We start from the raw sequence: 20,493 nt of genomic DNA on the forward strand, positions 1-20,493 counted from the left end.
ATAAAACATTAACAAAATGATGTGTCAAATGTTTTTTAACCCTTGTGTGGTGTTGGGGTCTGTGGGACTCGTTTTCGATTTTTATTAAAAGAAAAAGTATACAATTAATTAATTTTTCAAACTGAGACTCACTGGCTTTGGCTCATTTTCTGTGAAGAACATATCAGAATACATATTTAATGAACACACACCATACACCCCCCCAACACATTTCTATTACATATAAGATGTCCGGGTCCACTGGACCCGGGGCTAATAGAAGTGTGGAAATTGATGTTCTGTGTACCCCACACACACACACACACACACACACACACACACACACACACACACACACACACACACACACACACACACACACACACACACACACACACACACACACACAGCAGGCCTAGACAGGGGGAGGACAGAGTGTAGGTACACAGAACATCAGAGGGTCAAATGTGCGAGAAAATGAGAGCAGACAGTGTTGACAAACAATGTTGCAACCTTGTGTGGAAACCGCAGGTGCAGAAACACAAAAGAAGAATCCCTGTGGGATGCAGAAACTGGCAGAGTAATTTCCATGCAACGTTCATATTGTTGTTACTCAGCCAGTGTTTGTGGGTCTTAGACTTAGACTTACTTTTTATTGTCATTCAAATTTGAACTTTACAGTATAGATAAGAACAAATTTTCGTTGCATTAGCTCATGGTAGAGCAGGATAAAAAAGCAATAAGGTGCAGATATAAATAAATAGATTACTGTACAGATAAATATATTGCACTTTTGCATATGCATCCACTTCTATGGATGTTTGTTATATTGTCTTTATATTCCAGCGAGTTAATCCATTTTTGGGGGGAGTTGAGGGGATTATCATGATGCGTTAAAGAGTCTTATGGACTGAGGGAAGAAGCTGTTACAGAACTTGGAGGTTCTGCTTCGGAGGCTGCGGAATCTCTTTTTAGAGTCCAGCAGTGAAAACAGTCCTTGGTGGGGGTGGGAGGAGTCTCTGCAGATTTTCTGAGCTCTGGTCAGGCAGCGGCTTTTTGCGATCTCCTGGATAGGAGAAAGAGGACTCCTGATGATCTTTTCCGCCGTCCTCAGCACTCTCTGGAGAGACTTCCAGTCTGAGGCATTGCAGGCTCCAGTCCAGACAGAGATGCTGTTGGTCAGCAGGCTCTCTATAGTGCCTCTGTAGAATGTGGTGAGAATGGGGGGAGGGAGCTGTGCTCTTTTCATCCGACGCAAAAAGTGCATGCGCTGCTGAGCTCTTTTACAAGAGCTCCGGTGTGTAGGGACCAGGTCATATTGTCAGTTATCTGCACCTCCAGGAACTTGGTGCTGCTTACCATCTCCAACGCTGTGCCGTTGATGAAGAGTGGAGCGTGGCTGGACTGGTGCTTCCTGAAGTCAACGATGATCTCCTTGGTCTTGTCGACATTCAGGACCAGGTTGTTGGTTCTGCACTAGTCAACCAGATGTTTCACATCTTCCCTGTAGTCCATGTCGTTGTCGTCACGGATGAGTCCCACTACTGTTGTGTCGTCCGCATACTTCACAATGTGGTTAGTAGTGGACCTGGCGCAGCAGTCATGGGTTATCAACGTGAACAGCCTCAGGACACAGCGCTGTGGGGAGCCGGTGCTCAGGGAGATGGCACTGGAGGTGTTGTCGCCCACTCTCACAGACTGGGGTCTGTCTGTGAGGAAGTCAAGCAGCCAGTTGCATAGGGGGGTACTGAATCCAAGGGGGCACAGTTTGCTCACCAAGTGCTGCGGGATGATGGTGTTGAATGCCGAGCTGAAGTCCAGGAACAACATCCGCACGTGTGTCCTTTCCTTCCAGATGTTCTAAGCTCAGGTGGAGGGTAGAGGAGATGGCGTCCTCTGTGGAGCGGTTAGGGTGATAAGCAAACTGGTATGGGTCGAATGTGGGGGGAAGTCTGGAGACAATGTATTCCTTTACCAGCCTCTCGAAGCATTTCATTACAGATGTTTTTTGGGATAAGCTAATCATCTGTTCAGTATTTTAACATAAAAGTGTTTGATTGTGAGGCATTAAAAGCCACAAAATGCAACGGGTCCATCAGACCCACAAACACTGGCTGAGTAACAACAATATGAACACCACACAAGGGTTAAATTAATACCTTTGTGACATGAAAAAAAAACATGTAAAAAAAAAATTAAAAAAATTGGCGTTTAATTGTTGATATCAAAATAAAACACAAAGCAGTTTGGCAAATGAAGGTAAAGTCTAATAAATAAGATGTGATCTTCTCCAACGCCCCGTGTGGTTCAGTACAACAGTTTGGCCAACAACAAAATAAAACAGGAGGGACACCTCGCACATCGAATACACAATCTTCACAGCCAGTGTTAAATTCGATGAGCTGACAAAACATTTTAGCTAGTACTGATGTTATTTGAACACTGATAGTTTGCAGTTAAATAAAGGAGTGAACAAACCCCAGTAAACAAAGTAAAGACTTTATAAACAAGTTGTGACAACGTTCTCCACACATCAACTGCAGCATGTTTCCTCACCTCATTAACTCTCAGTCACAGCAGCTGATGGACGCTGTATTGTCAAAATGAAAGCAACATCATATAGTTTTTCTCATTCGCTGTTTACTTTTAGTGTGGGGACAAGTGTGTATGTCTCCAATATTGTCCACACCTGTCTCCATCTAACAACAGTGCGCTCTTAAATGCACAGCGGGAAGCAAGGGAAAATTACTGTAGCGTCCCGGAAGAGTTGGCGCTGCAAATAATTCTGTGAATTTGTTTTGTTGTGTTTATGTTGTGTTGCAGATATTCTCCCTAAATGTGTTTGTCATTGTTGTTAGGTGTGGTCTCACTATATGGCACAGCTTTATGACAGTGTTGGCATTGTTTATACGGCAACATGATCATTAAATATTACCATGGCTATTCAGAGAGGCAGCTATTCTTGACAACCTCAATCAAAAAACTTTATCATTCTGTCCAACGCTACCTGGCGGTAAACCAAACGCTTAGCTCCATTTGTTCGTAGGGGAAATTTCCGGAGCAAAGTTTGTGTGTTGATGGTCCTCAATGATTATAAAGTCCATGTACGCATGCGCCTGACTTCATGTTGCCTAAAATAGATTAATAAATGACAGGGTTTCTGTAATTATTAACGTAGACGGTATTACTAACTGTCTGGATCACAAATTAGCATTATGACGTTGACCATTACATCCCTCGTCCATTAACAAGTAAAAACTCAAAGGCTGTAACGGCATGTGTTGCCGCAAATGTTGGTAATAATGTAGGGCATTACGGCAAATGAGAGGGTGGTCACGGCTTTTGCCGCAGTTGCCGAGGTTAAATTCGAGCCCTGCTGATTATATAGCCACATACGAAAGTGGCCTGGGTCGAATTTGAAAAATTCTGAATTGTACTGTTCACATTGACATTAAAAAATCTAATACAAGTCACACGAGACATGGGCCGATAGCAAGTGGGCAGCCTAAGATGGCAGCCTGAGATGGCTCTTTTGGTTGCTTTGTTGGGTCTGTTCCTGGTCTCTGGCCGTGCTGAACCCAACCCCAGCTCTATGCATGGTGCAATCTTATGTGCGTAATTTGTGTTATTTATTTCTCCTTTTTTTTTTCTCGTTCTTTTTTTGTAGCTCTGTACTCCTTTAATGTATTTTATGTCCTTTGTGTTCTTTATTGTTTGGTCTTTTGTTTCATGGCAAGATGGCGCCGCAGATGGCTGCCATGGCACTGTGCTCTCTCACGTTTTTCTTTGTTTCTTGCATTGAAGAAGGAGAGCACAGTCTACCAAGTCAAATTCCTAATGTGTTGCACATACTGTACTTGGTCACTAAAACTGATTCTGATATGGGCAAGAAAATTCGGAACTGACCTGCAGTGTGAGCAACGCCTAAATGTTGTGTTTCAACTTCTATGTAAGTGTTGGCCATATTTCTTTATTCTCGGCTCCACTTAGAGCTACAGTGTGTTAGGGGAAAGAGGCACAACAGTGATTGGACATTATGTATGTCGTGGGGAGCCTGACTTTCGCGACGGTGGACAGGCACGCTTGCAAAAACACATGTACACTAACACACATAGGACCATAGTCCACAAGGGCGCATTGTCCCGTGCAGGTTTATGCCAAGTACCATTGCATCCCTACTGTTTAGTACTGCTGTATCTTGTAACAGTAATTTCCGCCATGTTTTATCAAGTTAATGTATACTAACAGCTGATCACCGTAAGCGACCTGAAATTAATGATGATCAATTTGCCGCGGGCCAATAAAAAACAGTCATGGGCCATTTGGCTTGCGCTTTGAAATTCCCCGGCTTTTATGGCTCTTCATTGAGGTTCAGCGTTTGACGTGGCGTTAACTCCGAGCAACTCTCATTAGCTTTTTAGCTTATTTTGTGGTGATTAAACAAGGAAGAGGAGTGTTATTGCCACTGGAACTAATCAATGCCTTACAACACTAATTTTATTGCAAACAATCTAAAATCAGAGAATGCCTTCTGATTGACACAGGAAATTATGTTCCACAAGTCAACCAATCACAGCCCTTTTCTTGGCTTGGCGAAAGGACTTACAAGGGGAAGAACGAGACAGTGTAGCATATGCTTGCCTCTCGACACAGACGTGATGTTTTGTTTTATGGCACTCATAAAGCCTGCAGTGAGAAGAAATCAGCAATGAAGAAAAAAAGCAAATGTTGTGATGCATTTTTTAAATTACCGTATTTTCCGCACTATTAGCCGCACCTAAAAACCACAAATTTACTCAAAAGCTGACAGTGCGGCTTATAACCCGGTGCGCTTTATATATGGATTAATATTAAGATTCATTTTCATAAAGTTTAGGTCTCGCAACTACAGTAAACAGCCGCCATCTTTTTTCCCCGTAGAAGAGGAAGTGCTTCTTCTTCTACGGTAAGCACCGCCAAGGTAAGCACCCGCCCCCATAGAAGAAGAAGCGCGCGGGTATTACGTTTCATTTCCTTTGTGTGTTTACATCTGTAAAGACCACAAAATGGCTCCTACTAAGCGACACACTGTGGTTCTAGCTTGCCATGCTAATGGCCAGAAACTTCCACCCATGGTGATATTCAAAAGGAAGACCTTGCCAAAAGAGAACTTTCCAGCCGGCGTCATCATAAAAGCTAACTCGAAGGGATGGATGGATGAAGAAAAGATGAGCGAGTGGTTAAGGGAAGTTTACGCGAAGAGGCCGGGTGGCTTTTTTCACGCAGCTCCGTCCATGTTGATATACGACTCCATGCGCGCCCACATCACAGATGGTGTCAAAAAACAAGTGAAGCACACAAATACAACACTCGCCGTCATTCCGGGTGGATTAACCAAAGAACTCCAACCGCTCGATATTGGTGTCAACAAGGCATTTAAAGCATGACTGCGAACGGCGTGGAAACAATGGATGACCGAAGGCGAACACACATTCACTAAGACAGGGAGACAGCGCCGGACGACATACGCCAACATCTGCCAGTGGATCGTAAATGCCTGGGCGGATATTTCGGTCTCAACTGTGGTCCGAGCTTTCCGGAAGGCAGGATTCACGGAACTGCTGGAAAAACAACAGCGACACTGACTCTGATGACTTCGACGAGACGGAGCCGGCCATTTTGGATCCCGTATTTGCCCAACTTTTTAATTCGGACACCGTAGGAGAAGAATTCGAGGGATTTATGAATGAAGAATAACTTCAGAAAGTGAGTGTTATGTTTATTTTGTGTGTTGTGACATTAACGTTCGAGCAACATTAAGTTATTGCTATTGCTCTGCACTATTTTGAATTTTACTATGTTTGTGATTGCACATTTGCACATTACCGTACATTTTGGGAGTGAACAGAGTTGTTAGAACGCTGGTTTTTAATATATTATTAAAGTTTAACTGACCTATCTGACTGTTTTTTTGATATTCCCTGTAGCGCAGTTAGATGCGGCTTATAACACGGGGCGGCTTATAGGTGGACAAAGTTTTGAAATATGCCGTTCATTGAAGGCGTGGCTTATAACACGGGGCGGCTTATGGTGCGGAAAATACGGTAATGTGCCGTGTATGCTTAAAATGATCAAAATACGTAAATATTAAAATGTTATTAGAAATGTGCCCATTACTACATTACATATATACTTACATCATATTTATATACCTCTAACGGAGGTATATAAACACTCCCACAGGCTCCATTGTAAGTGGACTTTTGATCCATTTATTTAATATTTAGAATGCATTAAAATAAATAAATCCATCGTCATGTCTTTCATAGTGATTCTGAACGATAGGCAAAATTCCAAAATACTGGGGTTTCCCTCCAATCTCACAAATCACAGGAATGCAAAAACAATTGGAAAACAAATACTGTATTGTGTTATATGTTTTATACTGCCCAGAAGTAGACACTAGATGGCAGTAAAAGCTAGGAATGTAACGATATTAAATTTCACATACGGTATTTTTGCGGTGTAGGTCTAAAAAAAAAAAAAGCTTGGAAAAAATGCCATAGTGTGTAAAAGGAAGTGTCAGGAATGTTTAGGATAAGCACACTTAGGCCACTACTCAGTGGCCTAGTGGTTAGAGTGTCCGCCCTGAGATCGGTAGGTTGTGAGTTCAAACCCCGGCCGAGTCATACCAAAGACTATAAAAATGGGACCCATGACCTCCCTGCTTGGCACTCAGCATCAAGGGTTGGAATTGGGGGTTAAATCACCAAAATGATTCCCGGGCGCGGCCACCGCTGCTGCCCACTGCTCCCCTCACCTCCCAGGGGGTGATCAAGGGTGATGGGTCAAATGCAGAGAATAATCTCGCCACACCTAGTGTGTGTGACAATCATTGGTACTTTAACTTTTAACTTTAATTGAACACAAACAAAGTAAAATGTTCCAGTCGTATTTATTATAAGTATTTCTAAGTGCAAATGTTTAACAGAATAATGTCTTTAAAGTAACTGTAAACATCCAGTGTTAGAAGTGTAAAAGATTAACGTACAATTTAGTGTCTTTCAACTTTTACTTAGTGGGAAGCAGTGTCCATACAGTGGTAATTTTTTGTATTAGCCTGGAAAATGTTTCTCAGAAAAGTAAACTAACAATATAACTTTTAATAACGAAAATACCTTCACAAACTGATGTTTGGCTTCTGTGGCTTCAAATATCTTTTCAGCGTGACGGTGTATCAGGCGGCGACTTGTCCAGCCCTGCCTTACGCCTAGGGATGATGTTCGAAATCGGTTCTCCCGGTTGTTCGATAAGAAAAGAACTGATTCCATGGACCGGAATCCCTTTTTGAGAACCGGTTCCCGTTATCGAGGCCACTATAGTAAAGAAAAAGATTTGGTTCTTTATTCGAACCCCTTCCCACATACAGGAAATGCCCTGTGGGACCTGCAATGTTATGCCCAATTGATTGTAGACTCTTACTGACACCTTGTGGCGATATGAAAATACTACGCGTCATTAGTTTGGGCACTTCCGGGTTGAGACAATTGAGAAGTAGACAAGTTGTGTTAGCTCTTACAAGCCTTGGAAAAGCTAAGTCTGTAAGTAAACTGTTTAACTTGTTTATGTAACTCAATATTAAGGTGGAAAGTGGTTAAGTTTGATACTAAGATGTTTATTGAAAAACGATTTGTGTGCACTGTTTCAATGGATGTTTTGAGGACTTAAAATGGCTGCCAGTCGTAGATTTCCACCATCGAAATAGTTTTAACACTCAGAAGTATTTGTTTGATGATAGTACTGTATATTTGTGTGAAGCTAATATTTACATATTGTGTATTACATTTCAGTATGTTAATTGAATCACATAGCTTATACATTTGTCATTGTGTGTATTTCAGTTTAAAAAAAAAAAAAACAGTCCAGTGCAAGACAAAAGTAAAGATAGGAAAAGACAAAGCAAGATCAACAACAATAAAAAGCCTAAATGGATTAATCTGCTTTGGATTGTTTGTTAGCTGTCTGCCAAGCTGTATAACATCAACACGTATAGTGAGGGCAGAACAGGCAATATGCAATTACTGCCAGGCTTCGCACTCGTGTAAGAGGGGAAGAATTGTTGATTGATGACTGCGGTGTTCTTAATGTCATAGTGTGTGTAGTTAATATGTTCCAATAGCAGCAGAAGTGCACTTTTTGGAGAGCTGTATTATTTTCAGTTTTGTGCCCAAGGGACTGATTTTATTTAACACTATATTATTATTTATACACCTATAGTGATCACAGAGAAAGGTTGTTTTTGTGTTACTGTATACATTTGTTTTTCTGAAAAATCCCACTTAATATACTTTGGGCAACAACAGTCAATTTATATATATATATTTTTTAGGGGGGTAACAGTCAATATTTATTTATTTATTTTATTTTATTTTTTTCTTATAAAATAAAAGTGAGCTTTTGTTAAACCAAATATTGTGGGTTTTTTCCATATACAACAACCTATCTGGTTTCGATAAGAGAATCGATAAGGAATCGGTTCGATAAGAGGATTTGAGAATGGGCTCGAACTCAATAATTTCTTATCAAACATCATCCCTACTTACGCCCGAGTCAACTAGAATAGGCTCCAGCCCCCCGCGACATCGAGAGACAAGCGGTAGAAAAATAGATTGATGGATTTAGGACATGTCAAGTAGATTTTTCATTAATCGTATTTCCTGCGCTGAACATTTTTTTGGGGTGATTTCCCGCAGTGCGGCGAGACCAGCTGGCCGTGTCGCCTTGGAAACACTCAAAACAAAAGTGGCGCGGTTCGCTTTGCAGAACGCAAACTTGCTTACCTCTGCCAAAGACTATGTTTTGGCCTGTGCCTATTTGTCTGTTTGTTAGCAACATAAATCAACCAGATATGGACAGATTTAATGTGCAAAAAAACAATATATTTGATCTAACGAGTACGAACATACTTCAATTCCTGCTTACGTCGTTCAATGCCCCCACCTTGCCGGTCCTGAGATGCGCAAAGGATTCTGGGAGATGTAGTTTATGTACAGACCCAGCTAACGCTAACACGCCAGAAAGAAAACTACACTCACAAAGTTTGTATTTGATACAGTCACACGTCACTGTATTTTTGAAAAAGCTTTGAAACCGAAAGACTGCAGTATTTATAATACGGTTACATCCCTAGAAAAAGCACATAGTCTGAGTTCACTGACACATTACTGTACTGTTTTAATTAATTACAAAGATGAGGTGGCGACTTGTCCAGGGTGTGGATGCAGCTGAGATAGGCTCCAGCCCCCCCCCCCCCAAAAAAAGGGACAAGCGGTAGAAAATGGATGGGAACTAAGCAATAAGTTATTATAATTACAAAAAGAAACATTATCAAAGGCTCTCTTGTCTGTGATCTGCTCTGTTGTGCACAATTTGCAGATATTCTCAGTATATATTCAAAGATGGCGGCGCGCACAGACGCAGCGGCTTACGGCTCTCCATTTCAGTGCTCTTTCTTCCTTCTTTTCTTCATGTTTTTTTTCCTTTTGTGCACCACCTGTACTGCAAACACCCGGTACACCCGCCAGTCACTCTTGGATATCGGTAACTCGCACCAGATATCTGTTTCGAGCGACTTTCACCACGAGCACAACATCCCAGATGACATAGCGAGAGCACAGGGCTCTCCGTGGTTTGTTGTCGGGTCTGGGGGACGGCGCAGACGGAGAAGGGAGAGGAAGCAGAAGCGTGGCCGCAGGTCCGGCGTCTTGCTCAGGCTTAGGAAACAACCCCACAAGCCACCTCTACCGAGCCTGTTCCTCTCTAATGCCAGATCCCTTGTACAGAAGATGGACGACCTGGAGTTACAACTTGCTGGAAACCGCTATGTTCGGGACTGTTGTGCTATGATTATCACCGAAACCTGGCTTCACCCGGAAATACCCGATGCTAGCATGCAGCTAGCCGGACGCACTCTGCTCCGCCGGGACAGAACTAAGGACTCTGTATCTACGTGCATGAGAACTGGTGCAACAACGGGACAATCACTGAACAGCACTGTTGCCCGGACGTGGAGTACATGTCTGTTAGATGTCGGCCTTTTTTTCTCCCGAGAGAGCTGTCTGTTGTTATCATCACGGCTGTGTATATTCCACCGGACGCCAAAGTAAACACAGCGCTCTCTCTTCTGCTGAACACCGTCAACGAACAGCAGCGGGCCCACCCCGACGGTGTTCATATCATAGCAGGGGATTTTAATAAGGCCAATCTGAAGACTGTACTCCCTAAGTTCTACCAGCACGTGAAGTGTTCTACAAGGGGCAAGAACACCCTGGACCACGTGTATACCAACATAAAGCACGCGTACAGAGCTACACCCCTCCCCCAGCTTGGACAGTCAGACCATCTTTCCCTCATGCTCTCTCCTACCTACACCCCCATCAGACGCCAGGCCAGGCCTATCACAAAGACTGTTATGACCTGGCCTGACGATGCACTCCCCAAACTTCAGGACTGCTTCCAACACACAGACTGGGACCTCTTCCAACAACAGGAGCTGGAGACAGCCACAGGAACGGTGCTGGACTACATAAAGTTCTGCATCGGGAATGTGACTGTGGAAAAAACCATCCGGGTTTACCCCAACAAGAAACCCTGGATGACCAGCCAGGTCCGCACACTCCTCAGGGCCCGCGACGCAGCCTTCAGGTCAGGGGACAGGGCACTGTACAGTGTTGCTAGAGCCGACCTGAAGAGAGGGATTAAAAAAGCAAAGGCGGACCACAGGAGGTGCATAGAGTCCCATCTGTCCAGCAAAAACTCACGGGAGGTGTGGCGGGGCATTCATGACATCATGAACTTCAGAGGCTGCAATATGACAACTGCGGATCAGAGTGCGACACTGGCAGAGGAGCTTAACTGTTTCTTTGCCCGTTTCGAAACCCCCCAGCGACACTCATCTGCTCCAGCCCTGCCCCCGCCCCCACCGGGCTCCGGCGCCACTCCACTCACTGTACAGGAGCACAGTGTCAGACGAGTGCTCCTGGCTGTGAACCCCAGGAAGGCTACCGGACCAGACGTAGTACCTGGAAAGGTGCTCAGGACGTGCGCCCACCAGCTCGCTCCCCCCCTCACCAGGATCTTCAACCTCTCCCTGGCTCAGGCAGTCATCCCATCCTGCCTGAAGTCATCTACAATAATCCCGGTGCCGAAGAAGTCTCCCATCACCAGCCTGAATGATTACCGACCAGTGGCCCTCACTCCGGTAATCATGAAGTGCTTCGAGCGACTTGTTCTCCAGCACATCAAGGACCATATCCCTCCAGACTTCGACCCCCACCAGTTCGCATACCGGGCGAACAGGTCCACAGAGGACGCCATCGCTGTTGCTCTCCACTCTGCTCTGAACCACCTGGAGCAGCAGCAGAGCTACGTCCGGATGCTCTCTGTGGACTATAGCTCTGCCTTCAATACAATAATCCCGGACAGACTCTGCAATAAACTGGACACTCTTGGCCTCCCCCCTCTCACAAACGCCTGGATAAGGGACTTCCTAACGGACCGACCCCAGAATGTGAGACTTGGCCCGCACCTCTCATCCTCCCGCACGCTGAGCATCGGCTCCCCACAGGGCTGTGTGCTGAGCCCCCTCCTCTACTGCCTTTACACCCATGACTGCAGTCCGGCCCACAGTGACAACCTTACCGTCAAGTTCGCCGACGATACCACAGTGGTCGGGCTCATCTCCAGGGGTGACGAGGCTGCCTACAGAGAGGAGGTCCTGAAGCTGACGGCCTGGTCTTCGGAGAACAACCTCGCTCTCAACACCAGCAAGACCAGAGAGATCATCGTCGACTTCAGGAGGAGCAGCACCGACCCTGCCCCCCTCTACATCAACAGCGAGCGTGTAGAGAGGGTCCACACCTTCAGGTACCTTGGAGTCCACATCTCTAATGACTTCTCCTGGACAGTCAACACCACATCAATCATCAAGAAGGCTCAGCAGCGGCTACACTTCCTTAGAGTCCTCGGGAAGTACAATCTGAAGCCTGACCTGCTGCTGACCTTCTACCGCTCGTCCATCGAGAGCCTGCTGACCTACTGTATTACGGTATGGTACGGCAGCTGCACTGCAGCAGACAGGGAGAGGCTGCAAAGAGTGGTCAAGACGGCTCAGAAGATCATCGGCCGCCCTCTCCCCTCTCTGACGGACATCTACACCTCCCGCTGCCTCAACAGAGCCAGTGCCATCATCAAGGACAGCACCCACCCTGGCTCTGACCTGTTCCACCTGCTGCCCTCTGGGAAGCGCTACAGGTGCATTAAAACCAAAACAAACAGGCTAAAGAACAGCTTCTTCCCCAGGGCCATAACCATCCTGAACGGACTGCCCCATTGTCCCTCATAACTGCCTTCTCTTCGGTGCAATAACCCATTCCACCAACCACCCTGTTTTTGTTTTTTGTTTTTTTCATGTATATATTCATTTCACACCATATTCATTGCACTTCTACATTTTTTATATTTTTATATATTTGCACATTGTTTTTCTAGCATGCACACATCGCACTGTATGGAATGGCCTCAATCTCGTTACCTTGCGTAATGACAATAAAGCTGATTCTGATTCTGATTCTGATTCTTAAAAAATATGTGTCCATCTTAAACATTAATGTATGTTCCAACACATTTACCCCCGTTTGTTAAGAGCATTTGTAAACTGTTGAGCGCAATCTATGGCGCAAATCTTGATTGGTAAATGAGAGATGATGAGACATTATCATTACACTTGCATACCTGCCAACTTTTGAAATCAGAAAAACCTAGTAGCCAGGGTCCAGGGGCCGCAGGCCCCGGTAGGTCCAGGACAAAGTCCTGGTGGGGGGTTCAGGGGGGCGACGCAAAATGATTGATTGCATTCAGACAGGTTAAAATGTTGCTAAAACCATCACTTTTCTATCAGTCACAGTGACTTTTCAAAACAAAAATATTACAGCAAAAATCATATGAGTTGATTGACATGTTTATTCTGTAAGCTAACTTCAATAGCTTGAAATTATTTTGACAGTTAATGCCAGTTATCCTGTCAACCTTTCACAAGACTTCAATTTGTTAATTGAAAGTATAAACAGTATAAACACTTTTTACAGTAAACAAATGGTAAAACAGTACTAAACAATTCCATTAAAAAAAAATTGGTGTCATTATTAACTTTCTGTCCAAGCTTGTATAATCTACTGCCTTGTTCAATTGTAAAAAATATTCTGTGCCTAAAATTCACATTTCTATCACAATTATCATACTGTAAACATGGTAAACTAACTTCATTAAAATTAATAGTCCTGTCAATAGCATGGAATTACAATTCAAATGTAGTTTTTTTGTAAGCCTTTCAAAAGAATTCAAAATATGAAAAATTAATGAAAATTAATTTAAGCCATCAGACACTTGAAAAGTGGCACATCACATCTCTAATGTAATCATTTTAACTTTTCAACAGAAATAGCACTGCAAAAATATTAAGGACATACTTCTGTATTTTGGTAGTTATGCTGTCAACATTTAACACGATTTCTTCAACTTGGACTTGAAAGCAATAATAGTATAAACACTTTTAACAGTATAACAGTACTAAACAATTCCAATAGATAACATTGGTGTCATTACCTTTTTGTGGCTAAAATCCAAATTTAGCAACGGCATTAGACTTGTGTTTTTTTGTCCCAACGTGGTCTTTTACATCGCCAATTCCTCCGTGTCCGATCGAAAAATCTTGTCTGCACAAGGTGCAATTCGCGTAGTTTTCACCCTTTTTGGAACGGATAATTATTCCTGGATAGGCTTTTGAATATTCTTCACGGAATGACTGCAGTTTTCTTTTCGGTTTAAGACTTGTTTGCGATTTTTCTCCGGCTGATTCCATGATCGTTCGCTCGTTTGGAAACAATGGGCAACAGGTGCCTCGTGCTTGGCAGCGGTGCTATAAATAGCCTCACGCATGGCATTCGGAATGGCTCGATAGGAAGTTACGGGAAGCAGTGTCGATTGTGATTGTTGTTACGCAATTTCGTGAATAAAACTTTAAAAAAAAAAAAAATGTAATTAATGAAAAACCGTATTTTTTATCACTGCAACCGTAACCCGGAATAGGTTGATGAAAACCGTACTAATTACGGGAAAACCGGAGTAGTTGGCAGGTATGCACTTGAACATCTCTAACATGTAAGTCCTGCCTTTTTGCTAGGTCAGCATTGCAAATGAAAATATAATCCTAAATGCCTAACCCTGGAAAAACAATCAGATCTGTATCTTGAGGGCAAAAAAATCTGATTTGGAGTGCAGTATAAACAGGGCCAAAGTTATGGAGACACGAATTGTTCGTGGGTATTGGTTATAATTGGCATGTTCGAAACATTGTGAATTCCTGGGGTATTAATAAACAAGGTTTCAGAGACTAAACAACAGACAAATGGCAAAATGCAACAAAATGCGCTGTTGAAGACCAGCAAAGCAAGCGTATTTCAAAGGTCAAAATGGTAGCAGGTCTGCTTGTGTATAAATTTACTTGGATATCATGTGGAATGAAATCAAACCAAAACAAATAAAGCAAAGGACAATAACATAAAATACATTGTCAAAAGACTCAATGAGCAACACAAACGTACAAAAAGCGAGAGCCACCACCGTTTAGAAAAAGGTGATCCAATTGCTGAAAACAACAGCACTGCATGGATTGTCATGTTTCCCGTTGCTTGGATAGCGAGACAACGTGATTTCTGTTCAAATGAAAAAACAAACACGCTGCAACCGTCGTGCAGTAATGACAACTCGGTTCAAGCAGAGAGACAGGGAGGAGTGTGTGGATAGAAGCTTCGGAGAGCGGCACACCCATCATGGTTTAAAAGCCCGTCATTACGGAGGCTCACAAATGATAGCTCTGGCTAAAACAACAGGCTGCACCGCAAAGACTTCTGATTCTTACAGACAAAATGGCTTAGAATGAATTCTTGCAAGCCAAAGAAACATTTTAAACCTCTCGGATAAGGGAAAGAGTCTGAGCATATTTGAAGAAACAGCTTGTTCAAACCTGCCCTCAATATCTGGCATCTCTGTTCCAGCAGGTAAACGTTGTCATACCTGCGGGCCAGATGCAAAGCATGTCAGTAACACAAAAACTAACCGAGTACTTTTCAACCACTGTGCCGCGGCACATTAGTGTGCCGTGAAATACAGTCCGGTGTGCTGTGGGAGATTATGTAATTTCACCTAGCTGGGTTAAAAGTATTTTTTGCAAACCAGTAGTTATAATCCGCAAATAATGTGCCGTTGTGAGTGTCTTTGCTGTCTAGAGCTTGGCAGAGTAACCGTGTAATACTCTTCCATATCAGTAGGTGTCAGCAGGTAGCTAATTGCTTTGTAGATGTCAGGAATGACAACGATGGTTTGTCATTATCCCAATATGCAGACGACAGCGGGAGGCAGAGTGAAGGTAAAGCAAAAATAAACAAAAGGCAAGTGCCACTAAGAAAAGGCATTGAAGCTTAGGGAAGGCTATGCAAAACGAAAAACTAAAAACTGAACTGGCTGCAAAGTAAACAAAAACAGAATGCTGGACGACAGCAAAAACTTGCAGCGTGTGGAGCAGAGAGGGCGTCCACAAACTACATCCGAACATGACATGGCAATCAACAATGTCTCCACAAAGAAGGATAGTGTACACACAACTGAAATAGTCTTATTCTTGATTGCTAAAACAAAGCAGGTGCGGGTAATATCGCTCAAAGGAAGACATGAAACTGCTACAGGAAAAAGCCACTAAAATAGGAGTGCAAGACAAGAACTAAAATACTACACACAGGAAAACACCAAAAAACTCCAAATAATTCACGGCGTGACGTGACAGTACTTTGAGACAAGAGCTATTGTGATGCATGGTTGGTTATGGTTCGAGTTCAACAATTGCGAGAACAACTTTTTACTGTCAATATCGACTGCCGAGTTTAATTTTTTTATGTTTTCTGCTGGTGGTGCCGGATTTTTTATATAAAAAAAATTGTGCCTTGGCTCAAAAAAGGGTGAAAAATACTGCACTAACCAACTGGCGGACAGCATGTATCAATGTGACATATATGCACGCATGTTCTGCATTGATTTGAAGGCAGTGCAAAACTTGTCAGCCTCACTCCACCAGCAATCCACAACAGCAGATCCCTGCCGATCCCACTGAAAGTTGAGAAGGTGCAAGCCTGCACAAAAGACATTCAAAAATGAAATGAAGCACGCCTGTTATCTCGCCACACCCCACACGTCCGGACCCACGCAACAGGTTCTTGCTTTTGTTGCGCCAGGTGAGTCTGCACCAAAACAATAATTCCTGCTCTTCCTCAAACCAATGAAGCACTATGAACAACATTTGAAAAAAAAAAAAGTTGAATGAGCGAAACTTTCAGGAAGAATTCATCATGACACAAGCGATAAGAAATCCAGACTGGACTTTGACCTCACAGTCTGTGACACAGCGGGCGGGCTGGTCACTTCCGTGTATTCTAGTCACTCTGACTAATCCGTATCCAACTATCCAATTATCGAATAAAAGCGTACAAATGACCGTGTCCAATAATCGAACAGAATATATATATATATATATATATATATATATATATATATATAGATTCAAATGTCACTATTTTACCCACATCAATCATAAAGTTGAAAGTTATGTGTATTTATATTGGGATACACTTTATATAAAAAATTAAAGTTACGCATATACTGAGGGAAATATTAGCCCAAAATACAACAACTCACAACAATTCGAACCAACAAATGCAGAAACTTAGCATGTAGCTCCTGTTAGCTATTACGCTAACAACTTTTACCAAATTAGAACCAGTTTTGTTTCATTGCGGCGACAACACATCTCAAACAAACGCAGCCAACATATTAATCACGAACCGTTTCTGGAGAATGTTGCACTTGTCAATGTTTTGTTTTTTATCATTCCGTAAGTGCCGGCGATGTAGTTTCAGGCCTAGCCTAGTCAAACCTAGCCTAGCCCGACTGCACATACGTTAAATCCGAATCTCAAACCGGAAAAGGAGTGAGTTTGGCCGTTATGAAAACCGAAAACCAGTATGTAAAGTCGAGCAAAATACCTTCAATGTAGGAAATAAACAATCCACCACGGTAATATCGCTGAAATTAAGGTCAGACAAAACACCCACCTATGCAACTTCCTCTGTGTCCGGGTTGTTGTTCATTCGACTGGGCTCTTCCTTCTCCACTGTGGGGAGAAGGAGGAAGAGGTGGGCGGTAGCTGAGCAACGCCTGGACGAAGGAGGGGACATGTATTCAGCATTTTTTTAGGACATATGAAGATACATGTAAATATGATTGTAATTGTAACGTGTTCATTAGTTAGGACTATTGTTACATGTTACATGCACTTTTTTGTAACCTGGCGGAACATACTGTATTCACCCCCAACGTCTTAATTTCAAAGTAAAGTTTTATCAATTGTGCATTACACCGAATGCGTCATTTAAGTTGTACTTTAATATCGGACAGGTAATGTAAAGTTTAAGCGACATTCTGTATTTTCAGTTGCTTTCAAATACCGCCCTCACGCGGTTTTTCCTCCACTTTTTTATTATTGTTATTATTTTTATTTTTATTCATTTTTTTATTTTATTTCAACATTTACAAACAGTTGAGAAATAATAATCGAAGTAAGTACAGAAACAGTACAACAACCGTACAAAACAGCGCTAGGGGTTTGTAAAGTCAAAGTAACTAAAATAGAATGCAAAATATAACAAAGTGCAAAGCCATAGGCTCACTCAATTTCAGTAAATAACTTAAATTTGGAACACAGCATCATCGTTTTTACAGCTGTTTGGTTGTTAGCGGTAGAGAGTGTTTTAACGTAGAGTTCTAATTCTTTTTTAAAGGCACAAAAAACAGGGTCGGGTATTGAGAAACGTACATTTATGAATATAAAACTTAGCCAATAATATAAAGAGGTTGCAAAGGTAAAATTCATTTAAAAAAATGTTTCATACAGTGTAAATCCAAATAGCACATCTTTAAAACAAAGCACAAATTTGTCATGAATATTGTCCAGGATGAAGCGACAGATGCCCTGCCATAGTGATCGAGTGCTTTCACAAGTCCAAAACAGGTGCTAAACAGTCTCTGGATGCATGTTACACAAGGTGCAGGTAACATCAATGTCCTTCTTGTATCTAACTATCATAGTCTTTACAGGGTAATAACGATGAATGATTTTAAAAGATATCTCTTTGACTTTGTTGGTAAGTAAAACCTGTTTGGAAAGGACCACGTTTTGACCCAGCAGATGTCATTCACAACATTATTCCAGAGCGCAATTACATAGGAGACAGACACACAATCATTTTGGAATAAGCTGCAGATTTTTCTGATCAAAGCAAAGTTTCTCCACAGGAGTGTCAAGTGGATCATTCACAATTTTTACAGCAGAAAGAGGACACGAATAAGCCCTGTACAACATAACAACACCTGTTGGAATGGCATCAAATACAATGGCAAATTGTTTGGGAGTCACAGGGACCTTAAAATGGTTGAGAAATTATTGGTAATTAAAAAGTTTACCTTCCTTATTGAAAAGCTGACTCACTAAAATAATATCATTCTTGAACCAATTGTTGAGTAAAAGAGATTTCCTTTTGTAACATATGTCTTTATTGTTCCAAATGAAATATTTCATAGGTGAGAAATTGTGCTTGTATATAAGAGAGCATGCTAGAAGGGCTTGTTTGTGGAAGTTTGAAAGAGCAACATGAATCCTATCAATGTTGTAGTTACACAATAGCAACAATTTTAAGCCTCCAAGGTTAGAAAATACATCATGAGAAATTAAGTTCCAAATTGAGGTAGGGTCTTTCAAATAGTGTCGTATCCAATTAATCTTGAATGTGTTGTTGAGTGTAGTGAAATCTAGATAGTTTAGACCACCCTGATTGTAATTGTTCATTATAACGGATTTCTTAATATAATTAATTTTGTTTTTCTAAATAAAGTCAGCTGCGATCGGTTCGCAGCTGAGTGTGAAGCGACTGGGATGGGAATCAGCACCTCCAAGTCCGAGTCCATGGTTCTCGCCCGGAAAAGGGTGGAGTGCCATCTCCGGGTTGGGGAAGATATCTTGCCCCAAGTGGAGGAGTTCAAGTACCTCGGAGTCTTGTTCATGAGTGGGGGAAGAGTGGATCGTGAGATCGACAGGCGGATCGGTGCGGCGTCTTCAGTAATGCGGACGCTGTATCGATCCGTTGTGGTGAAGAAGGAGCTGAGCCGGAAGGCAAAGCTCTCAATTTACCGGTCGATCTACGTTCCCATCCTCACCTATGGTCATGAGCTTTGGGTTATGACCGAAAGGACAAGATCACGGGTACAAGCGGCCGAAATGAGTTTCCTCCGCCGGGTGGCGGGGCTCTCCCTTAGAGATAGGGTGAGAAGCTCTGTCATCCGGGGGGAGCTCAAAGTAAAGCCGCTGCTCCTCCACATCGAGAGGAGCCAGATGAGGTGGTTCGGGCATCTGGTCAGGATGCCACCCCAGCGCCTCCCTAGGGGGGTGTTTAGGGCACGTCCGACTGGTAGGAGGCCACGAGGAAGACCTAGGACACGTTGGGAAGACTATGTCTCCCGGCTCGCCTGGGAACGCCTCGGGATCCCCCGGGAGGAGCTGGATGAAGTGGCTGGGGAAAGGGAAGTCTGGGCTTCCCTGCTTAGGCTGCTGCCCCCGCGACCCGACCTCGGATAAGCGGAAGAAGATGGATGGATGGATGGATAAATAAAGTCAACTGAAAACCAGATTGATCACATCTGCATTAGCCGGAAATTCAGGCGCTCACTGCTTGATGTCAGAGTGAGAAGAGGAGCTGACGCTGCATCTGACCACCACCTAGTCACAGCAAGGTTCCAGTTGAAAGTGAAATGCATGAAACAAAGAGGAGGGAAAATCAAATTCAACATACAACAATTCCAAGATATAGGTACTTCAGAACTATACCAAGTCACATTACACAACCGGTTTCAAGCACTACAGGACCAGACAACACAAGCACCAGGAACTGTAGAAGGGATTTGGGAAGGTTTGAAGACCACATGGAAGGAGACTGATTGATTGATTGATTGATTGAGACTTTTATTAGTAGGTTGCACAGTGAAGTACATATTCCGTACAATTGACCACTAAATGGTAACACCCGAATAAGTTTTCAACTTGTTTAAGTCGGGGTCCACTTAAATTGATTCATGATGCAGATATATACTATCATATATACTATCGTCATAATACAGTCATCACACAAGATAATCATCAGGGTATATACATTGAATTATTTACATTAGAGAGAAGGGAGAAAAAGGAGGTAGTTAACAGATGCAGAACTAGAGCAGGAAAGGTAGCAGCACAAAGAGAATATGAAGTCGTAAACAAGGATGTGAAGAAGAGTGTCAGAATGGACAAAAATAAGTACATCGAGGATTTAGCACAGCCGG

The 20,493-nt window shown here is 42.8% G+C and overlaps 1 protein-coding gene across 10 annotated transcripts in view; it reads right to left on the reverse strand.

The window, feature by feature from the left end:
• Positions 1-20,493, reverse strand: part of ctnnd1 (catenin (cadherin-associated protein), delta 1) — a 120,397-nt gene that overhangs the window by 86,393 nt on the left and 13,511 nt on the right. For 3 of the 10 annotated variants that reach the window (XM_061977075.1, XM_061977076.1, XM_061977073.1), the window contains exon 1: positions 17,178-17,341. The exons of 2 other annotated variants lie outside the window; for them this stretch is intronic. The gene's annotated coding sequence lies outside the window, so the exon portion shown is untranslated. Of the gene's footprint in view, positions 1-15,040; positions 15,091-17,177; positions 17,342-20,493 lie in introns of those variants that run through there. 5 more of the 10 variants (XM_061977083.1, XM_061977077.2, XM_061977081.2 and 2 more) reach the window with 5 other exon arrangements.

This window comes from Nerophis lumbriciformis, linkage group LG16 (assembly GCF_033978685.3).
Source record: "Nerophis lumbriciformis linkage group LG16, RoL_Nlum_v2.1, whole genome shotgun sequence".
Taxonomy (NCBI): domain Eukaryota; kingdom Metazoa; phylum Chordata; class Actinopteri; order Syngnathiformes; family Syngnathidae; genus Nerophis; species Nerophis lumbriciformis.